Raw genomic sequence first — 15,915 nt, 5'->3', positions numbered from 1 at the left:
ACTCAGATTTTAGAGGTTTGAGAAGAAAACTGATGTCATGATTCAATGAGTTCCTGAAGAAACACATGGACTTTTTTGGCCATATATTCTCAGCTTTTGGGTTCATTTGGCATAATGCCATGCTAACTTTGAAAGCAAATGTCAAGCATAATTATTATATATGTAGAAATTCACCTCCAAGGGACTTATGTTCCTCATCTGGAGAATGAGAGGGTAGACCAGATGCTCCCTAAAGGGGTTTCTAGCACTTGTGCGCTCTGGTTTATGTATTTCAGATGTAGTATTTCACTTTTTTGTTTACTAAAAACTGAAAAGAGTGAAGAAGGATAATACCCGGCCTCCAACTTCCCACCCCCATTATAGCTGACCTACAAATTGGATGTCTAAAGGATTATGTTACCTTGGCTAAATAAAGGGAATAGGTCAGCATTCTGAGAAGATGCCTGGACTGTGGCCTTCTAGATAAGCCCAATGCCCAGGCATTTGCAGCGACTGCCCTATGTCACAGACAGAATTATTCCATGCCTTTTGAGTGTACGTGTGAGAAGGAGTTAAAATAAAGTACTAAACCATAGCCAACTAAAATATTCAAGCACTTCTAATTTTGTGTTTTCACCCAGAATGTGTATGTTGCTTTTTGGTTCTTTCTGTGTTTTCTTTTTCCTTTTTTTAAAAAGCAAGTAACCTATAAATAACATTTAACTTAGGCCTCTCTTTTAAAAAAATCACCCAATATTGCAAATAAACTCTCCAATACTTGTGTATGTATGAGGTGATATTTAGTGACAGAACCATGTAGTGGTTAAGAGTTGAAGTCTTAGATCTCTGTCTTGCCACTTAATTAGCTGTGTGACCTTGAGCAAGTTACTTAACCTCTTTGAGTCCTCATCTATGAAATGGGGATATTATCAGTTCTTTCCTTCCTTCCTTCCTCCCTCCCTCCCTCCCTTCCTTCCTTCCTTCCTTCCTTCCTTCCTTCCACAGATACTTTTTTGAGCACCTGCAATGTGTGACTCAAGGCTCTGGGGAATAAGTACAGGCGTGAACAAAGACAGAGTTCCTTTTCTCATGTACCTAGAATCTAGTTGAGTGAAACAGATAATAGATAAATATGGATGCCAGGTGGCAAGGGCAATGAACAAAGCAGAGTAAGGGGTATGAGGGGTGGAAAGAAGCTATTTAGAAGGGGTGGTCAAAGAAGGCCCCTCTGAGAAGGTGACGTTTGAGCTGAAACATGAACTAAGTGTAGAGAAGAAGATTCCAGGTGGGAGGAACAGCAGATGCAATGACCCTAATGTGGAAGGTATGCTTTGAATGAATGTTTGAGGAAAAGTAAGGAGGAACATTACTCCATGTAAAGCCTTTAAGTTTTACTCTAAATGAGTTGAGAAGCCACTGGGGGTTTGAGCAGAAGAGTAGTAACATGACCTGATATATATGGAAAAGGATAATCTTTCCAGATGTTTTAATATGTCATTTGACTATGTGTTTAAGGAGTGACTTCTTAGGCATGTGGTGAGATTGACATGAGTTTATGAGGTTGTGTGTATATGAATTGCTTAGGCCAGCACCTGGCAATAGGCTGCATTCAGAGGGCAGCTTTTATTATTACTCTAAGAGCGAAGTTGATAATCTGTCACCAAAATTCTGCACTGATGATGATAGGGCATCTCTTGGGGGCCAAGGAAGCAGGGAGAGAAAAACCAATGTTTCTTGAGCACTTACTCTGTGCCAGGACTGTACATATTTAGCTCAGATACAATATAGAAAAAAGCAGTGTGCTTTGAGAAAGGGAAACAATGGCATCTGACCCTAAAATAGCTCCTCTACCTTGTACCTGTCTTGTCATGGTGCCCAAAACTAGTCATAACTTTGGGTTGAGGTCACTATGAAAGTGTACATTTTGACCTGGGATGGTAACACCAGGCCCTATTCATCCACTTTCCCTTGATGTAATTTCATGGATCAGATAAACTAGCTGACCACCCCAGTGGCTCTGGAGTCTGAGGGCTTGGGGTCAAAATCCAGCTCAACCACTTACTAGCTTTGTGGCTTTGAAAAAGGTACTAAATCTCTCTGAGCTTCAGGTTTCCAGTCTCAGGAATGATAGTGATGACTATCTCTTAGTGTTTATGTGAACCAATGTGAAGTAATGCATGCAGAATGCTTTATCCTACATAACTATATTATTTGCACAGTTAAATTAATTAATGAGCCAACCAGAAGAGCTTTGAGGGGGTGGAACACAGGACTGGTAAGTTTTCAGGAGAAAGCAAAGGACCATTTTCAAGAGAAAGCAAAGAAACAAAAATGTTATGGTGCAACTATAAGAAGTTTTGCAGGATGAGCACTGCCAGGAGTGGAAACAGCTGGTAAAAAGATGCTAAAACATTAAAAAAACTAACTTAAGTCTTTCCAAGTTCTCACTATGGAGGCAGAAGATTCAAGTGATCCAGCAAGAATTTTTGATCAGTATGCTACAGGGTAATGAATGATAGGGAGCCAAACAATTAGATGGGCTATAAAAGGAGTTCAAACAAGGCAGCAAGAAAAACACTTAAATGTGGGAAAGGACAGAATCAGAAAATTCAGAGTAAGAAATGCAACTAGAAAACAAATTAGTGAAAAAAATGTGTGCCAATCAAGCTAGCAAAAATTTTAAAAAAATACAAATTCCCTTGCAATTATGACAAAATGAGGGCTTTCTTATACAGTACTTATATAGTCCTTCCTCAGTGTCCGTGGGGGGATTTGCTCCAGGAACCCCACAGATATGAAAATCTCAAGTCCCTTATATAGAGTGGCATAGTATTTGCACATAACCCATGAACATCCTCCCCTATAGTTTAAATCATCTCTAGATTACTTATAATACCTAATACAATGTAAATGCTTTGTAAATAGTTATAAATACAATGTACAGACATACCCCTCATTTTACTGAGTTTTGTTTTATCCTGCTCCACAGATACTGTGTTTTTTTCAGATTGAAGGTTTGTAGCAACCCTGTGTCGAGCAACCTGTCGGTGCCATTTTTCCAAAAGCATTTACTCACTTCCTGTCTCTGCATCACATTTTGGTAATTCTTGCAAGATTTCACATCTTTTTCATTATTATTATATTTGTTATGGTGATCTGTGATCTGTGATCTTTGATGTTACTATTGCAAAAAGATTACAACTTGCTGAAAGCTCAGATGATAGCATTTGTTTAAACAACAAAGTCCTTTTAAATTAAGGTATGTACTTTTTTTTTTTTTTTTTTTTTTTTTTTTTTGTGGTACACGGGCCTCTCACTGTTGTGGCCTCTCCCATTGCGGAGCGCAGGCTCGGGACGCGCAGGCGCAACGGCCATGGCTCACGGGCCCAGCCGCTCCGCGGCACGTGGGATCCTCCCGGACCGGGGCACGAACCCGCGTCCCCTGCATCGGCAGGCGGACTCTCAACCACTGCGCCACCAGGGAAGCCCAAGGTATGTACTTTTTAAGATATACTGCTATTGCACACTTAATAGACTACAGGACAGTGTAAACATCACTTTTATATGTACTGGGAAACCAAAAAAATTCATGTGACTCCCTTTATTGGGATATTTGCTTTATTGCCATTGTCTGGAACCAAACTCAAAATATCTCGGAAGTATGCCTGTAAATGCTATGTAAATAGTTGCCAGTGTGCAGCAAATCAAGTTTTGCATTTTGGAACTTCCTGGAATTTTTTTTTTCCTGAATATTTTTGATCCAGGGTTGGTTGAATCTGTGGATACAGGGGGCCAACTGTATACTGCTGAAAGGAGTGTGAACAAATAAAAACTTTTGAGAAAGCAATGTAGTCAAACATCTTTATTTTGTTTTATTCTTAAAAATTTATTTTATTGAAGTATAGTTGATTTACAGTGTTATGTTAATTTTGCTGTACAGGAAAGTGATTCAGTTATACATATATATTCTTTATCATATTCTTTTCAATTATGGTTTATTATAGGATATTGAATATAGTTCCCTGTGCTATACAGTAGGACCTTTTTGTTTATCCATTCTATATATAATAGTTTGCATCTGCTTATCCCAAACCCCCAGTTCTTCCCTCTCCCATCCCTCTCCCCCTTGGCAACCACAAGTCTGTTCTCTATGTCTGTAAGTCTGTTTTTGTTTCACAGATAAGTTCTTTTGTGTCATATTTTAGATTCCACATATAAGTGATATCCTATGGTATTTGTCTTTTTCTTTCTGACTTACTTCACTTAGTATGATAATCTCTAGGCCTATTCATGTTGCTGCAAATGGCATTATTTCATTCTTTTTTATGGGTGAGTGGTATTCCATTGTATAGATGTACCACATCTTCTTTATCCATTCATCTGTTGATGGACATTTAGGTTGTTTCCATGTCTTGGCTATTGTAAAGAGTGCTGATATGAACATAGAGGTGCATGTATCTTTTCGAATTATAGTTTTGTCCAGATATATGCCCAGGAGTGGGATTGCTGGATCATATGGCAACTCTATTTTTAGTTTTTTGAGGAACTTCCATACTGTTTTCATAGTGGCTGTGCCAGTTTACATTCCCTCCAACAGTATAGGAGGGTTCCCTTTTCCTCACACCCTCTCCAGCATTTGTTATTTGTAGACTTTTTAAAGATGGCCATTCTGACCGGTGTGAGGTGGTACCTCATTGTAGTTTTGATTTGCATTTCTCTTTTTTTTAAATTGAAGCATAGTTGATTTACAGTGCTATGCCAATCTCTGCTGTACAGTAAAGTGACTCAGTTACACACATAGAGACATGCTTTTTTTATATTCTTTTCCATTATGGTTTATCGCAGGATATTGAATATAGTTCCCTGTGCTATACAGTAGGACCTTGTTGTTTATCCATCCTATATATAGTAGTTTACATCTGCTAATCCCAAACTCCCAGTTCTTCCCTCTCCCACCCGCCTCCCCCTTGGCAACCACCAGTCTTTCTCTATGTCTGTGAGTCTGTTTCTGTTTTGTAGATAGGTTCATTTGTGCCATATTTTAGATTCCACATTTAAGTGATATCATATGGTATTTGTCTTTCTCTCTTTGACTTACTTCACTTAGTATGATCATCTCTAGTTGCATCCATGTTGCTGCAAATGGTATTATTTTGGGTTTTTTATGGCTGAGTAGTATTCCATTGTAACATCATTCACCTTTGGGGAAATGCAAATCAAAACCATAATGAGATACCATTTTATACCCACTAAGATGGTTACACTAAGAAAGACAAATAGGTCCAAGTGCTGGCAAAGATGTGGAGAAATTAGAACCCTCATACACTGCTGCTGGGAATGTAAAATGATGCAGCCAATTTGGCAAACACTATGTCAGTTCCACAAAAGGTTAAACATAGAGTTACCATATGACCCAGCAATTCCACTCCTAGGTATGTACCCAAGAGAAATAAAAACATATACTTGTACACAAATGTTCACAGCAGCATTATTCATAATAGTTAAAAAGTGGAGACAACACAAATGTCCATCAAGTAACAAATTGATAAAATGTAGCATATCCATATAATAGAATATTATTTGGCAATAAAAAGGAATGAAGTATTGATACATGCTATAACATGGATGAGCCTTTAAAAAATTATGCTAAGTGAGAGAAGACAGTCACAACAGACCATATATGGTATAATTCCACTTACATGAAACATTGAGAATTGGCAAATCTATAGAGACAGAAAGAGTGGGTGCCTAAGGCTGGGGTTGGGGTAGGGCTGGGGATGGGGAATGACTGCTAATGGAACAAGGTTTCTTCTTGGGGTAATAAAAATGTTCTCAAATTGATTATGGTGATGGTTGCACAAGTCTGTGTATGCTAAATACCACTGAACTATATACTTTAAGTGGGCAAATTTAAATTCATATGGTATGTGAATTACATCTTAATAAAACTGTTAAAAAACACATTTGTGTAAAGTATACAATAATAGAAGAAATGTTCATAAAGTGTGTGAATGATTTGAGATCGTGTTTTGTAAACTATGATTATAATTATATGGAAAAGAGATAATAAGTTCTGACAAATTCTGGCAAGAGATGCACTAAAGTGTTAATGAAGGTTGCCTTTGGATTGTTGAACTATGGTTGATAGCTTTTTTCCCCCTTTGATGAGCAGGCCTCACTTTTATAATAGGGGGAACCTTTTAAAAAAAGAAATGAGGAGGCCTTATTTCCAAAACTGTCCTTGGGCATAATCCTTATGAAATATTGCCAAACACAAAGCAACTGAAGACAGTTTCAACTGTCATTCTTCAGAAAATAGTCTGATTGAGACTAAAACGACGTTTTCCATGTTTTCCTCGTACCTCCTGTTCTTCTACCCCTCAGGACCATAAAAGAAAATCATTTAGAAAGTCCTGAGCCAGTGAAACCCAGAAATGTGCTGACAGCCTCCTGCCCTGGAGTGGGGGGCAGACAACTGCTCTCCAGGCTTTCGGACAGTGAAAGTAGAGTGAGAGAGGCATATGTCTCAGCTGGGGGCAGGAGGTACGGCCCGTGCCAGGTACAAGAAGTTTTATTTATTCCTGGAGCACACACTCTGTGCTTATCTCTACTGAGGAAACCAGCTTTTCCTTCTCACCTCCTGAGAGGAGGAGCCAGCGCTGGCTCACGTCCCTGGATGGGGTTACACTTCCCAGCTGGCCCCTCTCCAGGCAGCCAGTTGTCCGTCTCTATCTTAGAGGAACAGCTTTGACAAAGACCTTGGCCCTGTTTGGAAATTCCCTTTCCTCTGCTCTCCCAAACAAAATTAATTTGAAACGGTTGTGTTCATCTGACATTTTTTCCTATAAGGAACATGTGTTCATGTGAGTGGGGGAGGGGGTCTCCTAGAGAGTCCCCAGGCTGTCTGCTTGGAGTCCACATCCCTCCCCAATGCTGGTGATCTGCAGTGCCTTCAGAGGCATGCCTCTGGGATGGAGAGGGACCTGGGGGCCAGGTTTCTGGGAAATGGCTGAAAGATCTGGGGCTGCTCAGCATGTCGAAGAGAAAACTCAGGGAGATCCTGAGAGGTGTCTCAGTGAGCTTTTACCACGAGACAGGTTTATTCTGGAATAGCTCAGAGAAAAACTGAAACCAATGTGGAGAAGTTGCAAGGAGGAAACTTGCCTTAACAGAAAGAATTTTAATAACTAGAATTTTCCAACAAGCAACAGTCTTTATAGTGGAGGAGATAAGTTTCATCCCAGGAAGTCTATATAAGAAGTTTGCTCCTGGCATCACCAACTTGTGAGAACAAAAAAATGTTGTCAACCATTATGTGGTGGTTATTATGGTGGTACTGTTCTGAGTACTTTACATATGTAGTTCTTGGAATAGTGACAACAACCTTCCGAAGTAGTATATTATTATCTCCAATTTACAGATGAGGAAAAATAGGCTCAGAGAGGTTCAGTAACTTGCCCAGGGCCACACTGTGACTCAAACCCAGGTAGTCTGGCTCCAAAATCCATGCTCTTAACTACTATAGTGAGGGCACATTTATATGAATACCCCAAGGTATGACTATAGGCCCCTACATGTCGAATTATAGGAGTTTCTCCCCCTCACCCAGAGGTGCCTGGGTCATTTCCAGGAGTCCCCATGGAGTACCTACCTCCACCTACAACCTAGTGCATATGGTACGAGCACCTGTCATACACTGTGGCTTCCCTCTTGGTGACATCTTAGCTCTTGACACTATTTAGGCAGACTTGCTCCTGCCTCTGCCAACTATACTAATTGTTAGAACACCAATGTCTGCCAGAGTCTGCTTCCTCACAATGCACCCTGGTCCTCGGGCTCAGCATCCCTGTGTGTACCAATGTCTGTGCCAAGGGGGCTTCCTCACAATGCACCCTGGTCCCTCGGGCTCAGCATCCCTGTGTGTACCAATGTCTGTGCCAAGGGGGCTTCCTCACAATGCACCCTGGTCCCTCGGGCTCAGCACCCCTGTGTGTACCAATGTCTGTACCAAGGGTGCTTCCTCACAATGCACCCTGGTCCCTCGGGCTCAGCATCCCCGTGTGTCACTGGGTCCTGAGAGCTGTGGAGAATGGTCCCACTTCTGTGCCACAGTTTGTCATATGAGCCCCCAAGAAACACTACTTTTGGCCAGAGTCTTCTATCTCTCAACAACAAGATGTCTCTCTCAGCTTCTGGCCCTCATCTTCTTGGTTATAGGGTTTCAGAGAAGTCCAACAGTTAGATTTGGGTCAAATTAATACAATATCCTGTCCCTCCCTGTCACCTTTACATCTCTCTCAACAGTCTCTGTCACCTGGACAAGCAAAATATATAAAACTCTCTTTTCCCCCAGTCACAAAGCACAGAGCCTCCGTGCACCAGTTCAAGAGATACTCTGCAGAGATGCCACCTAGATTCTCCCCAGGCCCTGCCTAGCCAAAAAGGACCTGTGATACCTGTGAACAGAAGCAGAAAGGCTGTTGGTCAGGAGTGCAGGGGAAAGGGGTGCTGGACCAAGTTGGAGCCTGGAAAAAAATGGTAAGGTCTCGTCAATTCTAAAGTGTTAGAACCCTAAGTCCCAAATAGTTTGATAGAAATGGAGTTGTTCAGCCTGTTTCCTCAAGTAGCCCCACTGGGTTTGTTTGGGGGCCAGTAAGCTGTGTTTCTAGGTAAAATTTTTAGCAGTTTCTGGATTCTACTTTATTTATGGAAGGTGAAGAGTAAAGTATCTGGGTATCTCGTACAGCTCACCTTTAGGCAAGTGAGGAAACTGGCATGGAGATTTATTGATGAGGAGCAACTAACGGTTTATCCAATAAGCCATTTCCTTCAGGGAGAATTACAGAGATGAGCTTCCTGTGTTTGTACCCTAGTCTCTCTCATGCTCTAGGTAAATGTAGCAAGGATTTATTTTATTTATTTATTTATTTATTTATTTTTGCTGCATTGTGTCTTTGTTGCTGCATGCGGGCTTTCTCTAGTTGCGGTGAGCAGAGGCTACTCTTCGTTCCGGTGGATGGGCTTCTCATTGTGGTGGCTTCTCTTGCTGCAGAGCACGGGCTCTAGGTATGCAGGCTTCAGTAGCTGCAGCATGCGTACTCAGTAGTTGTAGCTCGCGGGCTCTAGAGCGCAGGCTCAGTATTTGTGTCACACTTACGGACTTAGTTGCTCCATGGCATGTGGAATCTTCCCGGACCAGGGATCAAACCCGTCTCCCCTGCATTGGTGGCAGATTCTTAACCACTGCTCCACCAGAGAAGTCCAGGATTTATTTAATTTTTTAACATCTCCACATTATCCAAGAGGTCTTCTTATTGTCTTTTATGGGTAATATGAAGGGTTTGGGACATTCAAATTCTCTGACGTTTCTGTGATAGCATTTGCCTGAAAGAGGGGAGAGAATAGTGAAGCATATGTCACTGTGGGTTATGGAGAAAGGGTGTGGTAGCCAGCCGCAACATTATCTTCAGTATTCCTTGCCTCCTAGTGTTCATGTCTTGCATAGTGTATGTTCCCATATTGAATCCATGTTTGTCTTTTTGACAAATAACATATGGTAAAAGTGACAGTGTGTGATTTCCTAGGCTAGGTCATGACTTCCACTTTGGTCCCTTGGATTGTGTGCTCTGGGGGGAGTCAGCCACCATGTTGTGGAGGACACTCAAGCAGCCATGTGGAAGGGCCCATGTGGGGAAGAACTGAGGCCACCTGCCAAAGCTAGCACACACTTGTCAGCTACTTTTATTGAAAGTAGATTCTCCAGCCCCAGTAGAGCTCTCAGATAACTGCAGCCCTGGTTGATATCTTGACTGCAACCTCAGAACAGATTCTGAGCCAGAACTACCCAGATTTCTTCCTGACCTACAGAAACTGTCATAGATATTGATAATTTCAGCCACTAAGTTTTGAAATAATTTGTAGCACAGCAATTGATAACCCATGCAAGGAGCAAGTCTGATCATGTGAAGGGCTCCCTAGCATAAGCCCTGTGGGTTGGGCACCTTCATGCACTGTATCCTTGGGAAGCCAGAGGGCAGTTTCCTTGTTTTGTAGTCGGAGTTGGCAAACTAGGGCCCATGGACCAAATCCAGCCTTCCCCAGGCTGAATCTGCCCACGTCATTTGTTTACATATTATCTATGGCTGATTTCTTGCTACAGTGACAGAGCTGAGTAGTTGTGACAGACTGGATGGTTCACAAAGCTGAAAACGGTTTCTGTTTAACCCTTTACAGAGAAAGCTTGCTGACCCCTGTTCTACAGGAATTTACAATCGATAGCAAAATGTCTTTCTCACACATATACAGAGCCACATGCTCTCCCCACACAAGAGCCTGAAGCGCATGCATGCTACTTCATCTGCCCACAGAGTCCTCTTTTCCTTCTTCGTCTGGCCAATTCCTACTCATCCTTCAAACTCAGTTGAGATGCCACCTCCTTCACTCAACCTTTACTTGGCAAAAGTCCTCTCCTCCTTTGAGGTTGGTTTATACATCACCTTCTTCCCTCATTACCCCAACCCAAGCAAATTCTAACAGCAGTGTTTTCTTTAAGAATTCTAATCTCTTCAAGAGAGATTAGAATTCTATTCTCTTTAAGAATTCTAATCAATCACATGATGGAGTTTTGTTTAGTGTCTTTCTCCCCCAGTGGATATGAGCTCTTCAAGGGCAAGGACTGTGTGATGTTCATTTTATAACCTCAGAGTAGTATGCCTTTTTTTTTTTTTTTTTTTTTTGGTGGTACGTGGGCCTCTCACGGTTGTGGCCTCTCCCGTTGCGGAGCACGGGCTCCGGACGCGCAGGCTCAGCAGCCATGGCTCACGGGCCCAGCCGCTCCGCGGCCTGTGGGATCTTCCCGGACCGGGGCACGAACCCGTGTCCCCTGCATCGGCAGGCGGACTCTCAACCACTGCGCCACCAGGGAAGCCCCTGCCTTTATTTATTCATCAGAAATACTTACTGAATGCTTATTATTTGCCAGATCATTGATAGCACCAGGATACATGGAGAAAGAGACTGAGTCCTTGCCCTCAGGTTGCTCTAGGATGGAAGTGGAAGAACAAACTGGTAGTAGGATTCAATGTGATGGAGATGTGTGAAACTTCACTGTGAGCATATTTGCAATAACCATATAAACATATGCAAAAAATAATTGGTTTTCAACACTTTCATAGCATTTACTATGTGTCAGACACTGTACTAAGCACTTACATATATTATAATTTATTTAGTCTTTATACTACATGAGGCAAATATGTACTACAATTATTTCCATTTTATAGGATATAGAGACCCAGAGAAGTCAAGTAACACACCCAGGGTCACAGAGCTTAAAATGTCAAATGAACTTCAGAGCAATTATTTAGTTGAATAGTTAAATTCCAAGTCTCAGTAACAATGCAAGTGTAAGGAATTGGGATAATGCTATTCTTTTGTCTCAGTATACTATGTGGATGGTTTCTGTCAAGCTGGAAATTCCGGCTCCAAAGGCTTTCTGACAACTTATACTGTGGTTGGCATTTTATTTCTAGGAATTGCCTTCTGGGAGATTCTGCTGTTTTAATGATTGTGCAACCCTGGTTTTCTCAGTGAATTGTACCATTTGCCACTTTGAAGTCATTCGAGTTACCAGTTTTACTTTCTTAGGGTTCTGCAGGGAAAGAACACATTCAACAGAAATGTTACTGCCCTGCCCCAATTGTATTTCAATGTTTTCTCTTGCCAAAGTCAATAGGACTATCCATTGTCTACAGCTGGAGTGTGAGATGGGCCCTTGGTGCCTTCTCTCTGCCATCATTTGTCTCCAGCCATGATCTGAAGCTGTGGCTTAATTGGTTCAAACCTTGGATATCACTCAGTGGATTGCGTACAGTGGCTAATGATGCTGGTTCAAGCTTAAAGAAAACCCTTGCCCCCTGTAGTATAAATCACTGAATCCATTCTATTTTTCTTTCTAGGACTGAAGACTTTGGAGCTCCAAAGCTGGTTACTTTTAAAAATATTTAAGTAGGTTTTTTGAACCACTCTGTTCAGGTCACGCTTCCGTGCTTGGTTCAGCCTTCCTCCCAGAAGATGTGGGTGCTTTGTGATAAAGACTGGGGCTGGGGAGTGGGAGAAATCCTCTGCTGAGAACAGTGACAGGTACAGAAAGCAGGTCGGTCCCCTATCCAAGCTCAGCGATTCCCTTCAAAGGGAAAGATGTAGGGTGAAGTGGTGAGGAATGGGTGTCAATGTGGGCAGGAGAGGGAAAAGCCAGTATATCCACTCATGTTTTTCATCATATTCACCAGCATTTGGCAAGTCCTGATGGAATCAATCAATTATTTGCCACACCTTGTTTACAATCAGGTCCCGAAGTTTACAGTGGTGAATGAGACAGACATGGTTCCTGCTCTCCTGAAGCAGTGGGGAAGATCAGGAAACAGATGAAAGATTTCTAAAAATCATTAAAATTTATGGTAAGTGCTGGTATGAACTAAAGAGTGGGGCTATTACAGAGAATAATTGAGAATGGGGGATGGGACGGGACATCTATTTCAAATGGAATTATCAGATAAAGCCCTATCTGAGGATGTAAAGGATAGGACTTGAAGGATAAAGAAGCCCAGGGAGAATTCTGGGCAGAGGAAATGGATTGTGTGACAGCTCTAAAGCTGAAGTTGGCTCAGGCTAAAAGAAGCTAAGCTACTCTTGGGGGCCCTCCAGTCTTCCTGCCTGGACTGCTTTCTCCAGAAGGTGTCCATCTGCCCTAGGCCCAGTGCTTCCCTTTGTTTCATCCAAACATGCTCCTGGTAAGAGCATGAGAGCCAGCTTTGCCTATCCACAATTCACTTGGGATCTCATCTTCAGCTATAGCTCTGAGGCAGAGTAGAAGACATTCATCAAGAAAGGAAGATGCTTTGGGACTTGGGGTCCCTTCTCTTTTATTTTGGGGAGAGCAAACCTGGGTGAATCTTACTCTTACAAACTATTTAGGTTCTCTGAGTTCAAATTCTGGCTCTGCCACCTGGAAGCTATAACTTTAGTCTGTTACTTAACTGCTCTGTGTCTCAGTATCCTCATCTGTAAAATGGGTCAAAAGGCAGCATCTGCCTCACAGGATTGTTATGAGAATTTAATAAGTTAATGTTTGCTAAGTGTTTAGATCAGTACCTGGCACTTAAACATTCAACAATAGTGTTGCTGTTATTAATACTATTATCATACTTAAGCTGACGCCTTGTATGGCAGAGGAGGTGGTATTATGCATTCCCCTGGTCCTGGGCTTCCTGGAATCAAGGTATAGCCTTAATGATATAACTCAATTCAGAAATCATTTTTATACCAGGCACTGTGTTGGACACTTTACTATACCATTTCCTTTGATCCTCCTAATAATCTTAAGAAGCATGTATTATTATCCCCATTTTATAGATGCAGAAACTCAGGTTTAAAGAGGTTAGCTAACTTACCCAACACTGTGAAGCTAATATGATTCCTAGGTCTGAGATTCTGACTCAGCAGGCCTGGCTAAGGCCTCAGAATCTGCATTACAAGTACCTCTCCCAACCTTCCCAATTCTGATGAGGGTGACCTTTTTATCATACTTTGGAAAACTATGGCCTAGATGATCTCTAAAAATCCCTGAGGCTACAAAGTCTGTGAAGATGAGAAGGTCCATACATTCGAGTACACAGTTTAGTGGGGAAGGCAGTTTGTGGCTGATAATGTTTGTTTATAAGAGAATTAACTCAGGGCATTTTTCTGACATGTCATTGTCTAACAGGCACACTGGGACTGAAAAATGTGTCCCCACCCGCCCCCCCACCGCACCTCAAGTGTTTTGCATTATGTAATCCCTGTTCACAATTTCTCATCTACCATTAAAAAATAAAATAAAATAAAATAAAAATGCTGAAAACCAGAAGTCAAGTTTGGGGCAACTCACTTTGCAGTCAAGCTTGACTGAATTGAAGTAAGTTTATTTGCAGATGTTATTTAAACCACTTGCTATGAATATTTACACGTCGCCTTGCAAAATTATCAATGTGCTTGATTATGGGGTTGTATTAGTTATTAGCAGTTATGTAACAAATTACCCCCAAACTTAATGGCGTAAAGCAACAAATATTTATTATCCCACAGTTTCTGTGGGTCAGGAATTCCAAAGCGACTCACCTGGGTGGCCACGTTTAAGGTGTTGCTGGGGCCGCAGTCACCTGCAGACTTGACCGGACTGAAGGGCTCTCCTGCAAGGCAGCTCATTCATATGGCTCTTGGCAGGAGAAAGCACGATGCATTTTATGAGCTGGGGTCCAAAGTGTCACACTGTCCCTTCTGTTTGGTCCTGTTTCTTAGAAGAGAATCACCAAGTTCAGCACCCCCTGACACACAAGAAGAGATTTAGTCTTCACCTCTTGAAGAAGAGAATATCACAGAACTTGTGGACGTATTTCAAACCCACCATAGGAGTGCTACCCATACCTCCCCGGTTGTTTTCTGTTATATACAAGCTTTGGAGCAGTCTAATGTCTGCTTTAGTCTTTTGTGTACTGAGGAATTCAGTAAAGAATCCTAAATAATTACGAATTGCTTTTGACACCAAGAGTTTTGGATGAAGGTTTATGTTTCTATAGTATAATGATAAGCTTGCAGTATGTTTTTTTTTCAGTTTAAATAAGCTAAAGAAATCCAGAGTGTTTTGAAATATTTTCAAGCTGGAAGGAACCTCATGGATTATCCAGTAACCAGAGTTTAGTCTCATTGCCCTTACTCTACAGATGAGTAACTTGAGACTCAGAGAGGGAAAAAAAAGTGTTTGCTAAGAACGTACATACTATGTTTCAGACACTGCTAAGTGCTATAGATATATCATTTTATTAAATTCTCCCAGCTTTTTTGATGAGGAAAATAAGGATCAGAGAGGCAAGTAGCATATCCCTAGATTAGACATCTAGTGTGTTTTGGAAACAGGGCTAAAACCCGTATCTCCCAAATGCCAGCCAGAGCCCTGCACATGTAACACCCTCTCTCATGACCCCATGGGATGTGACAGCAGGCTGGTAAGGCCTAGGTACCATATCCCTGAAGGATCAAGATGAAGGGTTTTCTCTCCAAACATCCAGGGTTCTCTTTAGTCTCTTTTTTTTTTTTTTTTTTTGCGGTACGCGGGCCTCTCACTGTTGTGGCCTCTCCCGTTGCGGAGCACAGGCTCCGGACGTGCAGGCTCAGCGGCCATGGCTCACGGGCCCAGCCGCTCCGCGGCATGTGGGATCTTCCCGGACCGGGGCACGAACCCGTGTCCCCTGCATCGGCAGGCGGACTCTCAACCACTGCGCCACCAGGGAAGCCCCTCTTTAGTCTCTACATCTCACCTGACTTCTGCTTCCCGAGCTAATGTCCAACCTGAGAGTCTTCTCTGGAAACCAGACAAGAACCACAGAAGTTACAGAAGAAGTGACCCCATGCCTGTTGCCTCATCCTCAGACTGGGTTTCTGAACTTCAAGCTGTGAGAGCATAGGTTCCCACCTTGGAATAGCTTTTAAGGGTACCTCAGATACATGTCATGTTCTCACTCTCATCCAGGAGGTGTTCAAGAACAGGGCCTCATCCCCAGGGGACCATGGCTGGAGATGGCTTTCCCAAGTGCTGTCAGCTTTAAATTCTACGAAGGATATGCCAATCATTAGGAATCTAAGTTTAAAAGTCATAATAACAGTAGTTGTAGTGATAAATCAGGATTCTTTTAGTGATACATGTTAGAAAATCCAATCCAAATGACATAATCTAAAGGAATATTAATTGAGGGGCTTCCCTGGTGGCGCAGTGGTTGAGAATCCGCCTGCCAATGCAGGGGATACGGGTTCGTGCCCCGGTCCGTGGAGGATCCCACATGCCGCGGAGCGGCTGGGCCCGTGAGCCATGGCCGCTGGGCCTGTGCGTCCGGAGCCTTCGCT

The 15,915-nt window shown here is 42.3% G+C and overlaps 1 long non-coding RNA gene across 4 annotated transcripts in view; it reads left to right on the top strand.

The window, feature by feature from the left end:
* The window catches only part of LOC131763616 (uncharacterized), a 48,198-nt gene extending 33,669 nt beyond the window's left edge, over window positions 1-14,529 (top strand). Inside the window, exons 3-5 of one of the 4 annotated variants that reach the window (XR_010835077.1) lie at window positions 8,333-8,517; window positions 11,937-12,437; window positions 14,317-14,529. This is a non-coding gene — a long non-coding RNA (uncharacterized lncRNA). Of the gene's footprint in view, window positions 1-6,363; window positions 6,539-8,332; window positions 8,518-11,936; window positions 13,866-14,316 lie in introns of those variants that run through there. The other 3 variants (XR_010835079.1, XR_010835078.1, XR_010835073.1) reach the window with 3 other exon arrangements.
* The last annotated feature ends 1,386 nt before the right edge of the window (window positions 14,530-15,915 follow it).

This window comes from Kogia breviceps, chromosome 1 (assembly GCF_026419965.1).
Source record: "Kogia breviceps isolate mKogBre1 chromosome 1, mKogBre1 haplotype 1, whole genome shotgun sequence".
NCBI classification, from domain to species: Eukaryota; Metazoa; Chordata; class Mammalia; order Artiodactyla; family Physeteridae; genus Kogia; species Kogia breviceps.
Note: the sequence above shows the minus strand (reverse complement) of the source record. Positions and strands in the feature narration are given on the sequence as shown.